Here is a 16,615-nt window from a genome sequence, read left to right as displayed (position 1 = left end):
CTGCATCCTCAGTCTCTATAACTTGCTAAGGCATGTTTCCAAAATATTAGCATGGAATGAAATGCAAGACTGTATTGCAGAGTTGTTCTGTCCCAATTCCTTCCAAAGCTGGAATAGTTTTCTCAAAAGCTAAAGGCAACGTAAACCCTTATTGAGTAAATTAGTTCCATGGACTATACTTACTATACATAGAAGCCAGCAATTCAAATGCATCAGTTCCCAAGAAACTTGTTCTTTCCCTCGCAGACCCCAACCGAGAAAAGAAAATATATCTTAAGTTCACAATACCCGTTAAAAGTGGTTTCCAAATCCAATATGGTTTGTATAGGTACAACAACAGGGTGTATAGGTGGGTTGTTTAGCACAATATCCACTTTATATCTCAGAGGAAGGGTGGACAAATTTTGTGAGAATGGCTTTATATATGAGTATGTTACGTATATAACCTTCTCAAGTGTACTTAGAATTGCAAGTAGCTGAATGGAGATCAGTTTTAAGAAATTGTGCTTGGTTGTTAGCCACGGCTGTTAAAAAAGGGTTCTAACAATTTGGCTACAGCTGCAGCAACTGTCAAAGCAATTTAAGTGGAACAGTTAAACATTCTTCAAATACAGGGTGTTTTTCTCTCAAAAGAAAGGAATACAAATATTTCCCTTACTTTTAGAGGAACAGCATGGAAATGTTGAGTATCAATTCTTTTACCTCGGCACCACACGGGCTCTGGAAATGTAGACTATGTGATAGCATTTGTGCCCTGAATAGGAAGTCATTACTAACTCTGGCTAAGGCCTAGGATTGGACCAACCTCCTCCTTGCTGTGAATGAGGGGATTTATGCAGTTTTTACTAGGACATGAATTCCAGGGTGTGACGCTTCTTGGGTGGTACAAGTAACAGGGGCACATGTACTAACGACAATTGTTTGCCGAGCACTCCTCCTCCACCATTGTTTTCCTCATGAATTAATGCTAAATCCTGATGCTGAATCCATCTTGCTACCTCAGGTGTGGGCGATGATTGGTTCTGCAGATGTTGCTGAACTGCAACTCCCATCATCCTTGGCTATTGAACATGCTTTCAGGGGCTGATAGGAGTTGTGGTCCGGCAATATCCGAAGGGCCAGATTTCCTCTGCACCTGAGCTACATCCTGATGAAGTTTTCCTTGGGATGAAAGGGAGAGAATGACAGCTGTTGCTGGGGACATTTCCACACAGAAACAATATTTTATCCTGACATAACATTGCTCTGTGGGGAGATGGGGGGGTAGCAACCACTGGGTTGTTGTTGTTGTCGCCCATCCTGCCCCAGTGTACAACATGATCAGTGTACAGTGGTGATGGGCAGTGATATATAATGTTTAGGGGTGCTCTCATTTTGACTCAAGAAAATCGCCATTTTAGAGTTCAAATCGCGAAAAATAAGTACAGTAAATGGTGAAAGTACAGGTTTATGTGTACCCCTACTTCCCCCCAGAAAAAAGCACTGGTTATTGGAATAGTTGACCTGAAGGTGCTGCTGTGCAATGCCAGGTCGATGATGAATAAGACCACCGCCATTCACGACCTGATTGTGGATGGAGGATTTGACCTGGCATGTGTGACAGAGACCTGGTTGGAGGAAGCCGATGGGCCCGTTCTTGGCGCTGCTTGCCCACCAGGTTTCTCTTATGCACAGCAACCCAGGCCATCTGGGCGGGGAGGGGGGGTTGCAGTGATTTTTAGGAAGTCATTAGTTTGCACCAGGCGTCCTATTGGGAAGACCCAGTTCTCTGAGTGCATGTTCTGGAAGTTGGGCAATAGAGGCAGTACAGGATTCCTTTTGGTGTACCGACCTCCCCGCTGCACCAAGGATTCCCTGCCCGAGCTGCTTCAGGTCGTGTCGGATGTGCTCCTGGAGACACCTAGCTTGGTTGTCTTAGGGGATTTTAACATCCATGCCGACACGACCTTACAAGGAGCCGCTCGGGACTTCGTGGAAAGAATGGCCACCATGGGGCTGTCCCTGAATAAGTCTGGCCCAACTCATAGCCGCGGACATGCCTTGGACTTGGTGTTTACCTCTATGGATGTTGGTGATCTGACATTAAGTAAAAGCGAAACAAAAGAAGTGCCATGGTCAGATCACTTTCTGGTGCAACTGGACTTCTCCGCAACCCTTCCCCTCTGCAGGGAGGTGGGACCGATTCGGATGGTCCGCCCCCGCTACTTAATGGATCCAATTGGCTTCCAAAGAGTGGTAGGGGATGTTTTATCCCATGTCGATGGCCTTTCAGCTGATTCCCTGGTGGCCCGCTGGAATGCGGAGTTAACCAGCGCTATTGACTGTCTGGCTCCGAAGCGCCCTCTCAGATTGCATGGAGCCCGGACAGCCCCGTGGTTTTCCCCGGCGCTGAGGGCAATGAAACAGTCGTTGAGACGGCTAGAGCGCCGGTGGCGGAAAACTCATTTTGAATCAGACCGGACACGGGCTAGAGCTCAACTTCGAGCCTACCAAGTGGCAATGGCGACGGCGAAGAGGACCTTCTTCACCGTCTCCATCGCATCTGCAGAAAACAGCAGCAGGAGACTCTTCCAGGTGGTTCGCAATTTAGCGGAACCACCTGCTCCATCCGGGCCCAGTACGGGCCACATGATCTCCTGCAATGATTTTGCAAAGTTTTTTGCAGATAAAGTCGCTCAGATTCGGGAAGAGGTAGACTCCACCGTGGGAGCAGGGCCGGGGCGGGGGAGTGCTAGAGTCCTGTCTAGTCAAGTTTTGTGGGATCAATTTCAATCTGTTACCTCCGAGGATGTGGACAGGCTGCTTAGACGAATGAAACCAACCACCTGTCTCCTTGATCCTTGCCCATCCTGGCTTATAAAAGCTAGCCAGGAAGGGCTGGGCGATGGGCTTCGCGGGTTGGTAAATGCTTCTCTCCATGAGGGAGCCTTCCCAGACCTGCTGAAAGAGGCGGTTATTAAACCGCTTCTTAAAAAACCATCTTTAGATCCGGCCAATATGGCCAACTATCGCCCAGTCTCAAATCTTCCATTCTTGGGCAAGGTGATTGAGCGAGTGGTTGCGGAACAACTCCAGGCACGCCTGGAAGAAGCGGACCATTTGGATCCCTTCCAGTCAGGATTCAGGCCTCATCATGGGACTGAAACTGCCTTGGTCGCACTGGTCGATGATCTCCGGCGGGCTAGGGACAAAGGTAAGAGCTGTTTCCTTGTTCTGCTGGATCTCTCAGCGGCTTTTGACACCATCGACCATAACATCCTTCTGGACCGTCTAGAGGGCTTGGGAGCTGGGGGCACTGTCATGCAGTGGTTCCGCTCCTTCCTCCTGGGCCGTGTTCAGAAAGTGGTGGTGGGGGATGAGTGTTCAGACCCCTGGGCGCTCACTTGTGGGGTGCCTCAGGGTTCTGTCCTCTCCCCCATGCTTTTTAACATCTATATGCAGCCGCTGGGAGAGATCATCAGGGGGTTTGGGCTGGGTGTCCATCAGTATGCTGATGATACCCAGCTCTACCTCTCTTTTAAATCAGAACCAGTGAAGGCGGTGAAGGTCCTGTGTGAGTGCTTGGAGGCGGTTGGAGGATGGATGGCGGCTAACAGATTGAGATTGAATCCTGACAAGACAGAAGTACTGTTTGTGGGGGACAGGAGGCGGGCGGGTGTGGAGGACTCCCTGGTCCTGAATGGGGTAACTGTGCCCATGAAAGACCAGGTGCGCAGCCTGGGAGTCATTTTAGACTCACAGCTGTCCATGGAGGCACAGGTCAACTCCGTGTCCAGGGCAGCTGTTTATCAGCTCCATCTGGTACGCAGGCTGAGTCCCTACCTGCCCAGTGACTGTCTCTCCAGAGTGGTGCATGCTCTAGTTATCTCTCGCTTGGACTACTGCAATGCGCTCTACGTGGGGCTACCTTTGAAGGTGACCCGGAAACTACAACTAATCCAGAATGCGGCAGCTAGACTGTTGACTGGGAGCGGCCGCCGAGATCACATAACACCGGTCCTAAAAGACCTACATTGGCTCCCAGTACGTTTCCGAGCACAATTCAAAGTGTTGGTGTTGACCTTTAAAGCCCTAAACGGCCTCGGTCCGGTATACCTGAAGGAGCGTCTCCACCCCCATCGTTCTGCCCGGACACTGAGGTCCAGCTCCGAGGGCCTTCTGGCGGTTCCCTCATTACGAGAAGCCAAGTTACAGGGAACCAGGCAGAGGGCCTTCTCGGTAGTGGCACCCACCCTGTGGAATGCCCTCCCACTAGAGGTCAAAGAGAACAATTACCAGACCTTTAGAAGGCATCTCAAGGCAGCCCTGTTTAGGGAAGTTTTTAATGTTTGATGGATTTCTGTATTTTAGAATTTCTGTTTTTTTGGAAGCCGCCCAGAGTGGCTGGGGGAACCCGGCCAGATGGGCGGGGTATAAATAATAAATTATTATTATTATTATTATTATTATTATTATTATTATTATTATTATAGTAGATTAAAAATCTACTATTGGAATAGTAGATTAAAAATCCTACCCCACTGGAACTAACCAAACAGAATAATTTAAATTGTAGATTTAAGTGCCAGTACAGTTGCATTCTGTATGTAGAATGCTGGTGGCAGGGGGACACCATTTTGTCCTCCCCCTCCTCCTCAGGAAGCAAAACATCTTAGGCTGGTCCTGATCATAAATACACCCTCAGAGCTGCTAATAGCAGCAGGGGTGGGGAGATACAGGAACCACATGAATCACAGTTTCCTGCACCTGGCTCAGGTCATGGCAGCTGTGCCTAGAAGTCAATGCAGGCTAACTCAAAACTACAAGTGCCACACAAGGAGAGGGTTAAAGAATAGGCTCCAAATAAGTCAGGGATTGAGATATAATTGATTCCTGCCAGGCATCCCTTCTTATCTCCCTCAGTGATCGGCTCCTTTCACTCTCGGAGAAAAACAGAACATGTCTGTAAGCCTTTACCAAGCTCCACCTGTTCTTCTTCAACATTTCCTGGCTATTTTTCCTGCTGAGCAAAGCATTATGATTTCATTTTTGTGTGCGTGTGGGTGGGGTGGAATGGGAAAACCCTATCCCAAACCTTGGACAGTGCTCTGAAATTCAGCAGAGAGGTAGCAGTTTGATTTCCGAGCGGTTTTAGGTTGCAAATATCCCTGTCATTTTCATGCAAACCTTTCAATCATTTGCAATAACTGCATGCAAGAAAACCAAGAGGGAACAAAAGGTAAGCGACAAGACTTCTGCAGCCCGCAACCGGAAGAGATCTCTGTTAAATTTTGGCAGAAGCAAACTCTGAACTTAAGAAGAAATATAAAAATGCTTTTGACTTTTTTCAGCTTCTGCATAATTGGTTCTTGCTACAGCTTTGCCCCTGCACGTGGCAGGGGGGACGGCATGTCTGTCAAACTTTTAACTATATCAACATGAGAAACAGATGGAGAAGCTAGGCCTGTGCCAGGCCAAGCACAATTCATTAAAGACAATCCATTGTGAGGCCAAGACAAATATCTTTCACCCAGATCAGTCATTCCTAACTCCCTGGAACCAACCAAACCAAATAATTATCAAGGAATGGAAGTTTTTAAGAATAGCCCTTCTGTGTGCTGAGTTGGAATGTACCCATCCCCAAGGAAGTGTGAAAAGTTAGACAAAGACAGTAGAATATGGATGGGAATTGGGAGGGGATGAGCCCACTTTTCAGCTAATTAATTAGGCCAGTTTTACAGTGTCCCACAAGTCATTACAGGGTTACTTTGAAGGTCTGGACTTGTCTTAAGTGCAAATCACTTGGCTTCATGCTCAGCACCAACTGTTGGGTTTGCACTTGCCTAATTGAGACTGGATCGTAGCCCAACGCCACAAAGCACAAAGGCCAAATAAAAAGATGTTCCCTTTTTTGCATATTTCTATTCGTGCTGTGCCAAAAACGTCTCCTGCCCAACTATTTCCCACCAATTAATGGAAAAAGAAAATGCCAACTAGGGGAGAAAATTTTATAGAAATTCTCATGGGTGTTTTGTTGATTTGAATTTTGTTTGTTCTTGCTGCACTTAACCTTATTTTCAAGGTAGCCAAGGGGAGAGGGTTGTGAGTCTTTCTCTTTTTTAGTCAACAAATCATTTATTTGGTGATTTGCACACTGTAAACTTCCTGGGTGCCAGTCAAAATAATCCAGGGGAGGAGAGGCTGTGAAATCAGGATCCAGCCCACTTGATAGACCCTGCTCTACACTCCTACCCTGAGCCCTGAAGCAGTGTTGGGGAACCTTCAGTCTGAGAACACCCCCCATTTTGCCCGTGGTGTGATTTGGCACAAACCACACCCACCTGTTCCTCACCTGATGTCACAGGTAAATATAAGGGGCAAAACTGAAAAAGACAAATCAGGAATGTACTCGTGAGTATATTCCCAATTACTCCTTTCCACCTGCTGACAGTAAGAGCCGTTTGGCAGTGGAACAGACTCCCACGAGAGGTGACGGACTCTCCTTCCTTGGAGGTTTATAAGCAGAGGTTGGATGGCCATCTGTCATGGATGCTTTAGATGAGATTCCTGCATTGCAGGGGGTTGGACTAGATGACCCTTGCAACAGCACAAAATGAAACAAAAGCACTCAGACATGGAGCTTTAAATCCTGGACTGGTGCCTAAAAACACACCACCAAAGGTAGTCTGGATGAGCCCTTAGAGTCTGCTCATGACTTTTTGCAGCAAGAGCCACAACTTGCGTTCAGGCCACAGCTGCAAAGGAAGACTCTTGGCAGCCACAGTTTAAATTAGACCTGAGGTTGCAAAGGAGGAAAACCACTAATTTGATTATTACTCACCTGCCATCCTCCCACCACCTCCAGTTGCCCTAGGGCAGGCATGTCAAACCTGCGGCCCTCCAGATGTTTTGGACTACAATTCCCATCTTCCCCAACCACTGGTCCTGCTAGCTAGGGATCATGGGAGTTGTAGGCCAAAACATCTGGAGGGCCGCAGGTTTGACATGCCTGCCCTGGGGTAACAAACGAATATCATTGTCCACATATGTGGAAAAATGAATCAGCCATGCCCAACTATCATCCTTATTTTCCAAGATGTGTCCAATTGGTGGGTGGGTGAATCATTAATTTTGTACAAGATTCGGAAGAACTAAGAGAATTGCTATGCCAAACATGCCAGATTCCTTGTTAGTCAGATCTCATTTAGAGCAAACTATTGTAAGGAAATCACTCCTAGAATGTTTGGGTTGCACAACAATGCAGAAGGTGGTAAGTGCACACTGATGTATAATTCCCCATAACCAAGGGGATCAGAAGAAATAACATGAATGAAGCTTTGTGGGCTTGCATCAGTGACAGCCAATGTGTTGGTGGAGTCTATCATCCCTGGCTATTTGGCATGTTGGCTGCAGCTGATGGGATTTGTAGTCCAACTACTCCTACGAGCTGTGATTTTGGAGAGTTGATTACAGACAAAACTTATTCATTCTTCCTCTGCATCCTGATGAGCAAATATTAAAAAGTTTCACACTTCTGAAATAACAGCAGAAATGAAGGTGAATGGAAATATTTACACTTTTGTTTAAAATTCCGGCCTGCAAATCTCCAACAAAATGAAGATGACAGCAGTTTGCTGTGATGACAGTATCATCACATGGGCCTTTTCTTATCATCTTCTCCTAAGCACAGTCACAACACATGCAGAACAACAAATAAACCCTAGAGAACTGAAGGTATATTTTATTTGAACATCAAAGGCTTAATGTAAAATTTTAGAGAGAAGGAGCATCATAATTCATACTGGATAATAATTTTTCCTAGATTCTCTACATGCGTGCTCTACTTTATGTTTTTAGCCTTTTTTTTGTACTAACAGAGTCCAGGTTTGTTTCACTATAAGAGTGACCAACATATGGCCATATGAGTGATCCTTAATAAAATGATGGATGGATCAATGATGCTTTAATGTATGGTCATTAATTTTAATTTCTATTCAAGTTTGACATCTGCTCTTGATCCTTGCCCCTTTCTCTTTAATTTGAATTATTATCATCAACAACAATGGCCAATAGATCATTCTTCTTAAAAAAATACAACCTACAAAACCTTGCTTGAGCAGAATGAGCTTAATTTTGGATTAACATTCCTCTAACCCCTTAATTGTGCCAAAGTGATGTACAAATAAATCATTACAAAATTTGTTCTAGGTTATCCCTATGAACAATAATTTCGTCAGATGGTTCCTCTCATGATCACCAATATGTGTGCCACCTTAATTTGAAATGGATTGATTCTAGACAGTGATATAGGCTATTGGGGTGTGTAATTTTCGGGGGTGAAACTATTTTTTTTGTGAGGGAATCTTAAAAATAATTTTTTGGGTGTGAGGAATTCAAAACTGTTGTTTTATGATTGGACAACCTTTTGGAAAACTGCTTTTGGAAAACCACCGAGTTTTAATTTTACCTTACGAAAATATCCGGTGCTAAATAATAACAATAAATGATAATAATAAGATTAATATATAATACAACTGCAAGTACTTGGCTGTCATTTTAATTATTTATATGCAATTTTGCACACATTTTGCTTAACGCGCGAAACTAAATTATATTAATTTAAACAAAATATCTTTTGAATTCCCATGTCATGATACAACTTTTTGGCACCCCTCATTTTTGGAATTTGAAAAATTCACCGTGCCCTAACAGGGTATACTTAATTCTACATGAAAGATTAAAAACCAACACACTACTCAATTATTTCCAAATCCATATTCAGTAACATAGAGGTCGGAAATGTAACCACTCTCTCTGGTGTTCTCCAAACCGATGTCCGAGAAACCACAAGAGAGGCAAGGGCCTCATGCAAAGGATGCTGGGCATTGTGGGAGGAGCATCCCCAGGCAATCCTCCTAAGTCCCCACCCTCCTAAAGCGTGATCCCTCCAGACATTCCCATCCTCCTGATCCAGTACACCAGCATCGTTGGTGTTTCCTTGTCGCTGACCCATCCAGTCACCTTCTCCCACTGTGTTGCAGAGAGTACCACTGGATAGGAGATCTTGACTGGAGAGGTTGGCAAAGGGGCAATCAGCACAGACCATGTACTTGCAGCAGATATCACGGAGGCACATACATTGCTCTGCTCACAGGCTGCAAGGTGCTACAACTGATACACTGATGCATTTGAGGAAGCAATGAAGACATGGGCCAATGGAGAAGTGGCAGCAAAGTTTGGGGATTCCAGAGGTACGTTTGTGACAATAATGTTCTGCCCTCCCTCCCCCCCCCATGCCACTTGTGTGTGGCATGCTCCCATCTATGGAACACTCTTTGTACACCCACCCCTGCATTCTTCATAGTAAGGGGGAGTGAGATAAGACAGCTGCCAATGTTCTTTCTGCGTGCAAATCCCCCCCCCCAGCTTGGGAATTACTTCTTTTCTGTTTTGCGAAGCTAGTCTATATCCTCTGTACAAATTCAGTCTGCAAGTTATGAACTGCGCTAGCTAAGAAATGGATTTTTATTTTATTTTTGTGTGGCACTATCCTATCTTATAACAGAATTATAATTGAATTTCTGCGTATGACATTTTCCATTTCTACCAGTTTGATATGTTTGTTTCTCCTGCATGGAAAGACTCTTCTGAGGCTCTAGGGTCTGACTCTCGCAAGGCGTGGAGCATTCTGAGCATCACAAATCTTGGCTGATTGTTACACAGTTCAGGACACTAACCAACTTCCTTCGATGATTTACTGGGATAGAGTTTTGCCCTTTTTTTTTTAAAGAAGCTTAGATTCTTAGCTATCTTAAAGCAACAGCATCACCATTTGAATTTGCACCTCTTATTTGCTGTTTCTTTAAGAAAAAAATATTTTGTGATTAGCTGGTGTGGCTGGATAGTCATTTGTGCAGACCTGCTTTATTCTTCTCCCAATATACATCTTGCTTTGCATAACACAGGCGTAGGCAAACTCGGCCCTCCAGATGTTTTGGGACTACAACTCCCATCATCCCTAGCTAACAGAACAGTGGTCAGGGATGGTGGGAATTGTAGTCTCAAAACATCTGGAGGTCCAAGTTTGCCTATGCCTGGTATAGCAGAAATCCAAAGCTCCTGTTTCTTTCACAGTGCTCTTTTTCTGGCCATAGACGTCCATCCCCATGATCTCAAACATAAGCTCGGACAGATAGGAGTTGTAGTTCAGAACATCTGGAGGGCACCAGGTTGGGGATGACTAACCTCAGGTATATTTTGCTAAATCTCCATGTTATGGTAGTATGCTAAAGGGAAACCTCCCCAACTTTACACTTTTAAAGACCCTTCTGGGATCTAAGCAGTATGTTATGTAATGCCATATTCCCAGGGTTTTTTTTTATAGCAGTCGCAAATCCAACCCCTTTAACCTTTTAAAACTTTAAAAAATAATAATGTTGCGCATACGGCAGGTGGTTGCAGTGCAACACCAAGTCAAGGTTTCTACCATGCCTCTACTGCTGATATATGAAGGCCCTAGTTGTAAAAATAATTCAAAGTAAGACTATGGCATTGCTAAACTCTCAAACCTATCCTTGTCCTCCACGATAATCTAGCTGAGCACACTGAAATAAATAGCATTATTTATGCACACATGGACCCACTTCACTCAATTGCACTCTTAGTCAGACCTCACCCTTTCCATACCACCGAGCCAGGAAGCCAGCCAACTTTTTCAATCTCCTACCCTGCCACCTCCCCCAAAATAAACTTTTATGAGGGTTACATTTTCAATAAATTATGTGTAATCTTGGCTTCAGAACATTGATGTTACATCTTGTTGTAATACATTATACGGTCAAATATATCATGTTACAATACTTTATACAAAGAGTTTGTTTTGTAAATTGGTGACTCATATTCCTTCTTCTCTTCCCAGCCCTTTAAACTCTAGAAAAATAATCTGAAAAAGTAATTTTGTTGAGGATACAAGGCGGTGGCATTTGTTTTTTAAAAATTGTTGTTTTAAAAATACTATATTGTAATTTAAAATATTTCTGGTTCTCTCCCTTTCCAAGAGCAATCTCAGATGAAAAGAAAATTTTATCTACCTTTCCCCAGCAACCATTTTCAACAGCTAAAATTACCAATATAAGATGATGTGTAAACTATGGTTCTACAGTTCACCCTATAGCATTTTGTCTTCCCCACTGGCGGAGATGTAGTGGTCCAGGATTGCGGAGGAGTTGAACCCATGTCTCTAGCATCCTTGAGTCATCCAATCATCATGAAAGGAGAGCTTTCTAGCCACTGAGAAGGAATCTTTGTGTTGATTGGAGCCTTTGCACTGAAAAGAGGTCAGCACCAAGGATTGGTTCCTCCTCATGTCCATCAGAAGATCTGAACACAGCTATCACATGGACAAGTTGTGTGTGCTCTCTCCATGGACCCAGAATAAGAAAGGGTGGGTGCAAAATCTACATATATACAATTGTTTACATAGAGTCTTTTTTCTTTTTTTGGACTGTCAGATGAATGCAAAGTGATCGGAATCAGAAAGCATGAGTTCCATCCTGTTTCCCCATTCTCCACATTTTCACTAAACTCTTGAGATAATTGACTACTAGGGTGAAGCTACTTGATCTCAACGCTCCTTGAAAACCTTCTAACCATTTGGACAGCATGTCACCTCATAGAATCATAAAATCATAGAGTTGGAAGAGACCACAAGGGCCATCCAGTCCAACCCCCTGCCAAGCAGGAAACACCATCAAAGCATTCTTGACATATGCCTGTCAAGCCTCTGCTTAAAGACCTTTCTTGTAGTTTGAATCCATTGCTCCGTGTCCGCTTCTCTGGAGCAGCAGAAAACAACCTTTCACCCTCCTCTATATGACATCCTTTTATATATTTGAACATGGCTATCATATCACCCATTAACCTTCTCTTCTCCAGGCTAAACATACCCAGCTCCCTAAGCCGTTCCTCATAAGGCATCGTTTGCAGGCCTTTGACCATTTTGGTTGCCCTCCTCTGGACACGTTCCAGCTTGTCAGTATCCTTCTTGAGCTGTGGTGCCCAGAACTGGACACAGTACTCCAGGTGAGGTCTGACCAGAGCAGAAGACAGTGGTCATTAGTTTGAAACTGATTTGTGAAAATGTTATGAGAGACATTGCACATATCTTCATAAACCAAGAAAACCAATAATAATAATAATAATAATAATAATAATAGTAAAACAAAGGGCAATAAGAAAGGAAATGAGTTTACAAGTTATAATCCATGTATAATTCCTGAAGGAAGCAGATTAGTTTGTAGGGTGGTGGTGCAGAGCAGGCCTTGTGGCACCCATAGTTCTGTCTTCCAAAAGAGGAGTGGCCAGGGGGCTGCCCTCAGCATTTACTGCCCGAGGCATTTGCCTCACTCTGCCTAATAGTAGGACCAGTTCTGCTTTTATGAAATGCTGTAGGTATAAGAATGTCTGCCAGACTGGATGTTTTCTCTGAAAGTAAATGAGGATAGAATGGATTATCAGATGGAAGTTGTAAAAAGGGTTAAACGCAAAACTCAACTGAGGCTTGTTTTTGTAATGACTAATAACCTTTGGGTAGAAACTGAAAATGTTTCCTGAATGAATTCATTGGTTTTCTTATTCCTCTCTAAAAGTTGTGGGATGCAATCCTACACACAGGGAAGCATGCTGAAGCTCTATTGATCTCGGCGGAATTTGAGCCCATTTTGCTGTGCGCTGGCTTATTGCAGCGATCATCCTTAATGCAAATAGAGTGATTTACCGGCTACATGTTACTCAGGCTTCTGAGCTGGGTTTTCTTCTTTCCCCAAGTCCCTTGAGTAGCTAACTCCTCTCTTCAAAGGAACTCAATGCAATTACTGTTCTCTTAAACTAAAGCAAATGCAAATACTTCTGCCAGGGCTTGAGCATATGAATGCTGCTATCATAGCACAGGCCGCTCTGACTTTAAAGGGCTTTAGAACAAGCTTTAGATCTGATGGTGTAATTGAAATGTACAGTGAACTGTGGATTCAATAATTACTGAAAGATGATTTTAATAATCTTACAAAAATTACATTCATAACATGAGCATATTATTTTGCAGATTTTAAATCTCCTCCCAGTTGAAGAAACAGTATAATTTCAGTATGGTAGGTCTACCCTGCCCCATTTGAGTGATCTAAGACATGTTCAATACAAAACCATTCAAATAATCAGGAGTCATATAAACAAGAGAGCTGTTTGTATGGGCTTGAAATTAGATGGCTTATATAACAGTCACAGTTATACAACGGTTTATAAGTAAACGGGTTCAGATAATTGTCCTGTTCTTCAGTCTTAGGGGTACTAAATTGTTTATTTATTATTCTTACATATAGCCCATCCTTCAGCAAATGGTCCCAGCTCAGAGTACAAAAATGTTGTAATTTAAAACAGGTACGATTTACTTGACAATAGTAAAACCACAAAACAACCAGTAACAAAGTAACAAAACAATGGAACTCTTCTCCCTCTCCCATTAAACTGAACGGAGATGGACATATCTTGGTGTTCTTGATAGGAAAGTATGGACTATTCCTGTACTTTCAGTGCCTGAGTCCACAGGGGATGGAACTCCACCGATAGGACATTCACAAGGCAGGAAGGTGGAAGATATTATCTCCACCAGCTCTTCCATCACTACAGCCCACTGTACCTCCCAAAATCTGTTCTGAAAGGTTGGAGGAACTTCCATAATAATTTGGTGGTGGTGGCGGCAGCAGCAGCACAGAGCAGGGAGAAATGGGTATAATGGTCTCCCTTCTTCTTCCTACAGTGAGAGCCTCTGCTGCATCTCAGCCCCTTATGCAAATGGAAAAAGTCCTTGCTTTCACAGAAGGGCAAGTCTGGATCCATTCCATAGTATGGAACTGATATTCATTTAATTGACATTTAATTTCAAGTGACAGGTAGGTAGCCATGTTGGTCTGATGTAGTCGAAACAAAATAAAAAAATTCCTTCCAGCAGCACCTTAGAGACCAACTAAGTTTGCCATAGGTATGAGCTTTTGTGTGCATGCACACTTCTTCAGATACACTAAAGAAGTGTATCTTCTGCTTCAGTGTATCTGAAGAAGTGTGCATGCACACAAAAGCTCATACCTATGGCAAACTTAGTTGGCCTCTAAGGTGCTGCTGGAAGGAATTTTTTTATTTAATTTCAAGACAGTGTTTTAGGGCCAGGACTATAGGAATCAACACACATGCAACAAAGACCTTTATCTCAAAATATTAAAGTGAATTATGCTGAAACAGCCTTTTCGGGTAGTTGTTGCATGTCTGATTCATATCATAGTCACAGTAAGGTGCAACAATATGTATAAGCAAGATAGATTTCCTTTTCTTGTATATTTTAGAAAATGAATAAACGCTCACAGCATTCCATTGCATGTTATCTCAACTTAAACCACACCTTACTCTTTCTTCCCTCCTTTTGACTCAAATAAATGTGCAACATTTCTCCCCAATAATGATGTTTTGTGAAGCAACAGCTTTAGACTTAGGGTGTCTTGAATTTGCTGATTTGCACTTCAGAAATTCACCTGGCTTTAACGATCTAACTTCTGTTCAAAGTCTTGCTGCATAGCATAACAATATGGAAGTGATGTTTTCAAACACTGCTTATCATATATCTTGCTCTGTTTATTGTGGTTATGGAACATGTAGGTGGGAAACTGCCCTGAGATTTGAACCAGGAAACATATAACTCATAACTCACGATCTTAACACTAGTTGTTTAATACTGAACATCGTCAGTTTTCCAACTGATTTGACTCAGAAATAACCTACCCAGCTGAGGAGGAAAGCCATCTGTGATCCGGAAGAGCCCCAGTGGATCAGACCAAGGGTCCATCTACCTGTTTCCAACACTGGGCCAGATACCTTTCATACCTTTACAAGCAGGACATGTAGAAATCAGCAACCCTACACATTTCTCTCTCTCTAGCATCTGATATTTAGAAGTATACTGTCTGTGGACTTGGAAATTCTACCAATTAAGCTAACAGTAGTAGGTAAAAAGAGGGACCCAGGTGGCGCTGTGGTTAAACCACTGAGCCTAGGGCTTGCTGATCAGAAGGTCGGCGGTTCGAATCCCTGTGACGGGGTGAGCTCCCGTTGCTCAGTCCCAGCTCCTGCCAACCTAGCAGTTCGAAAGCACGTCAAAATGCAAGTAGATAAATAGGAACCGCTACAGCGGGAAGGTAAACGGCGTTTCCATGTGCTGCTCTGGTTTGCCAGAAGCGGCTTTGTCATGCTGGCCACATGACCTGGAAGCTATACGCCGGCTCCCTCGGCCAATAATGCGAGATGAGCGCGCAACCCCAGAGTCGGTCACGACTGGACCTAATGGTCAGGGGTCCCTTTACCTTTACCTAGTAGGTAAAAAGCCATGAATTTATCTAATTTTCAAGCCAACTAAGGTGGTAACCATCTGTAGCAGTGAATGCCATGAGTCATCTGAAGCATTGTGGGAAAAGAAGTTGCCTTTTGTCTGTCCTGAAACTTCTGCCACCAGATCTCATTGACTGATCCCAAATGCTTCAGACATCCCTTGTGTGGAGAAAGGGCTTTAGTCACTTAAATCACTTTGTAATATGCCGTTTTATTTGTTTAGTTCTCCTGCTTAAATTTCTTATTTGTGCCACAATGGGACTTCCAATAAAACATGATTAGATCACCACTAGGCATGGATGAATATCCAAGCTATGTGACTTTCACATGTATTTACTCACAAGTCTGTTATGTCCTGTTTCTGCATCAGTCTCCTTTTTATTTTTAATGCATGGCAATTTACAGATAATTGTGTTTTCATAAACATATCTTCTATAGAAATGGACAATTCTAAATGTATTTTCTTTCGGATGAAACGTTCAGAAAGTGTGAAGCTTGTGCCTCATGATGTTCAGATCTACACTTCAGTGTGAGAGGTGTGGATCAGGTCCGCTCATATCTGAAGTCATAAAAATAAAACGCCTTAAGCATATTTAATCACCACCAACTTCTCTGCATGTTAATGCTTGGCAGCTGTTGTTCTTCTTTATCCCAACACAGCCTTTCATTTCATTAATTATACCAAACAGTGATATTAGTATTGTCAAAGCTAATCTTTTGCCTTTGCTTTGTTTTCATTGATGCCAAGTATTTCCCTGTGGGCTACAGAAGAAATAAATAAATAATAAAATGAAATAATCAAAGTTAAACAAACAGCCTTTATGAAACCACGGACAATTATGCCTGCGTACACATGTCAGGTTTAACTGTGACATGAAGAGCAAAGCCTTGTGAAAACCCCACCTGTTGCCACAATATGATGCTCGTTCCAGACAAGTAACCATCTGCACATACCATGGGCGTAAAAGGGTAGCAAAGCACAGACAGGCAATGGCGGTACCACCCAAAGCATGTCAGGTAGGTTAACTGCTCTGGCATTTAAAATCCAACAAACTGAGAAAGTGAGCCTGGAGCCAGTTTAATGAGGTGGATCCCCCCCCCCGTAACAATCGAGAATAAAGTAACACCCTTATAAACATTTGAGTGAGAAATAGAAATTGCTTTGCCTTCCCATGGATTAATTCGTATTGATTTTTATAGTACATGTGTC

Source organism: Zootoca vivipara, chromosome 5, assembly GCF_963506605.1.
Source record: "Zootoca vivipara chromosome 5, rZooViv1.1, whole genome shotgun sequence".
NCBI lineage: Eukaryota > Metazoa > Chordata > Lepidosauria > Squamata > Lacertidae > Zootoca > Zootoca vivipara.
This window is presented reverse-complemented; position numbering follows the sequence as displayed.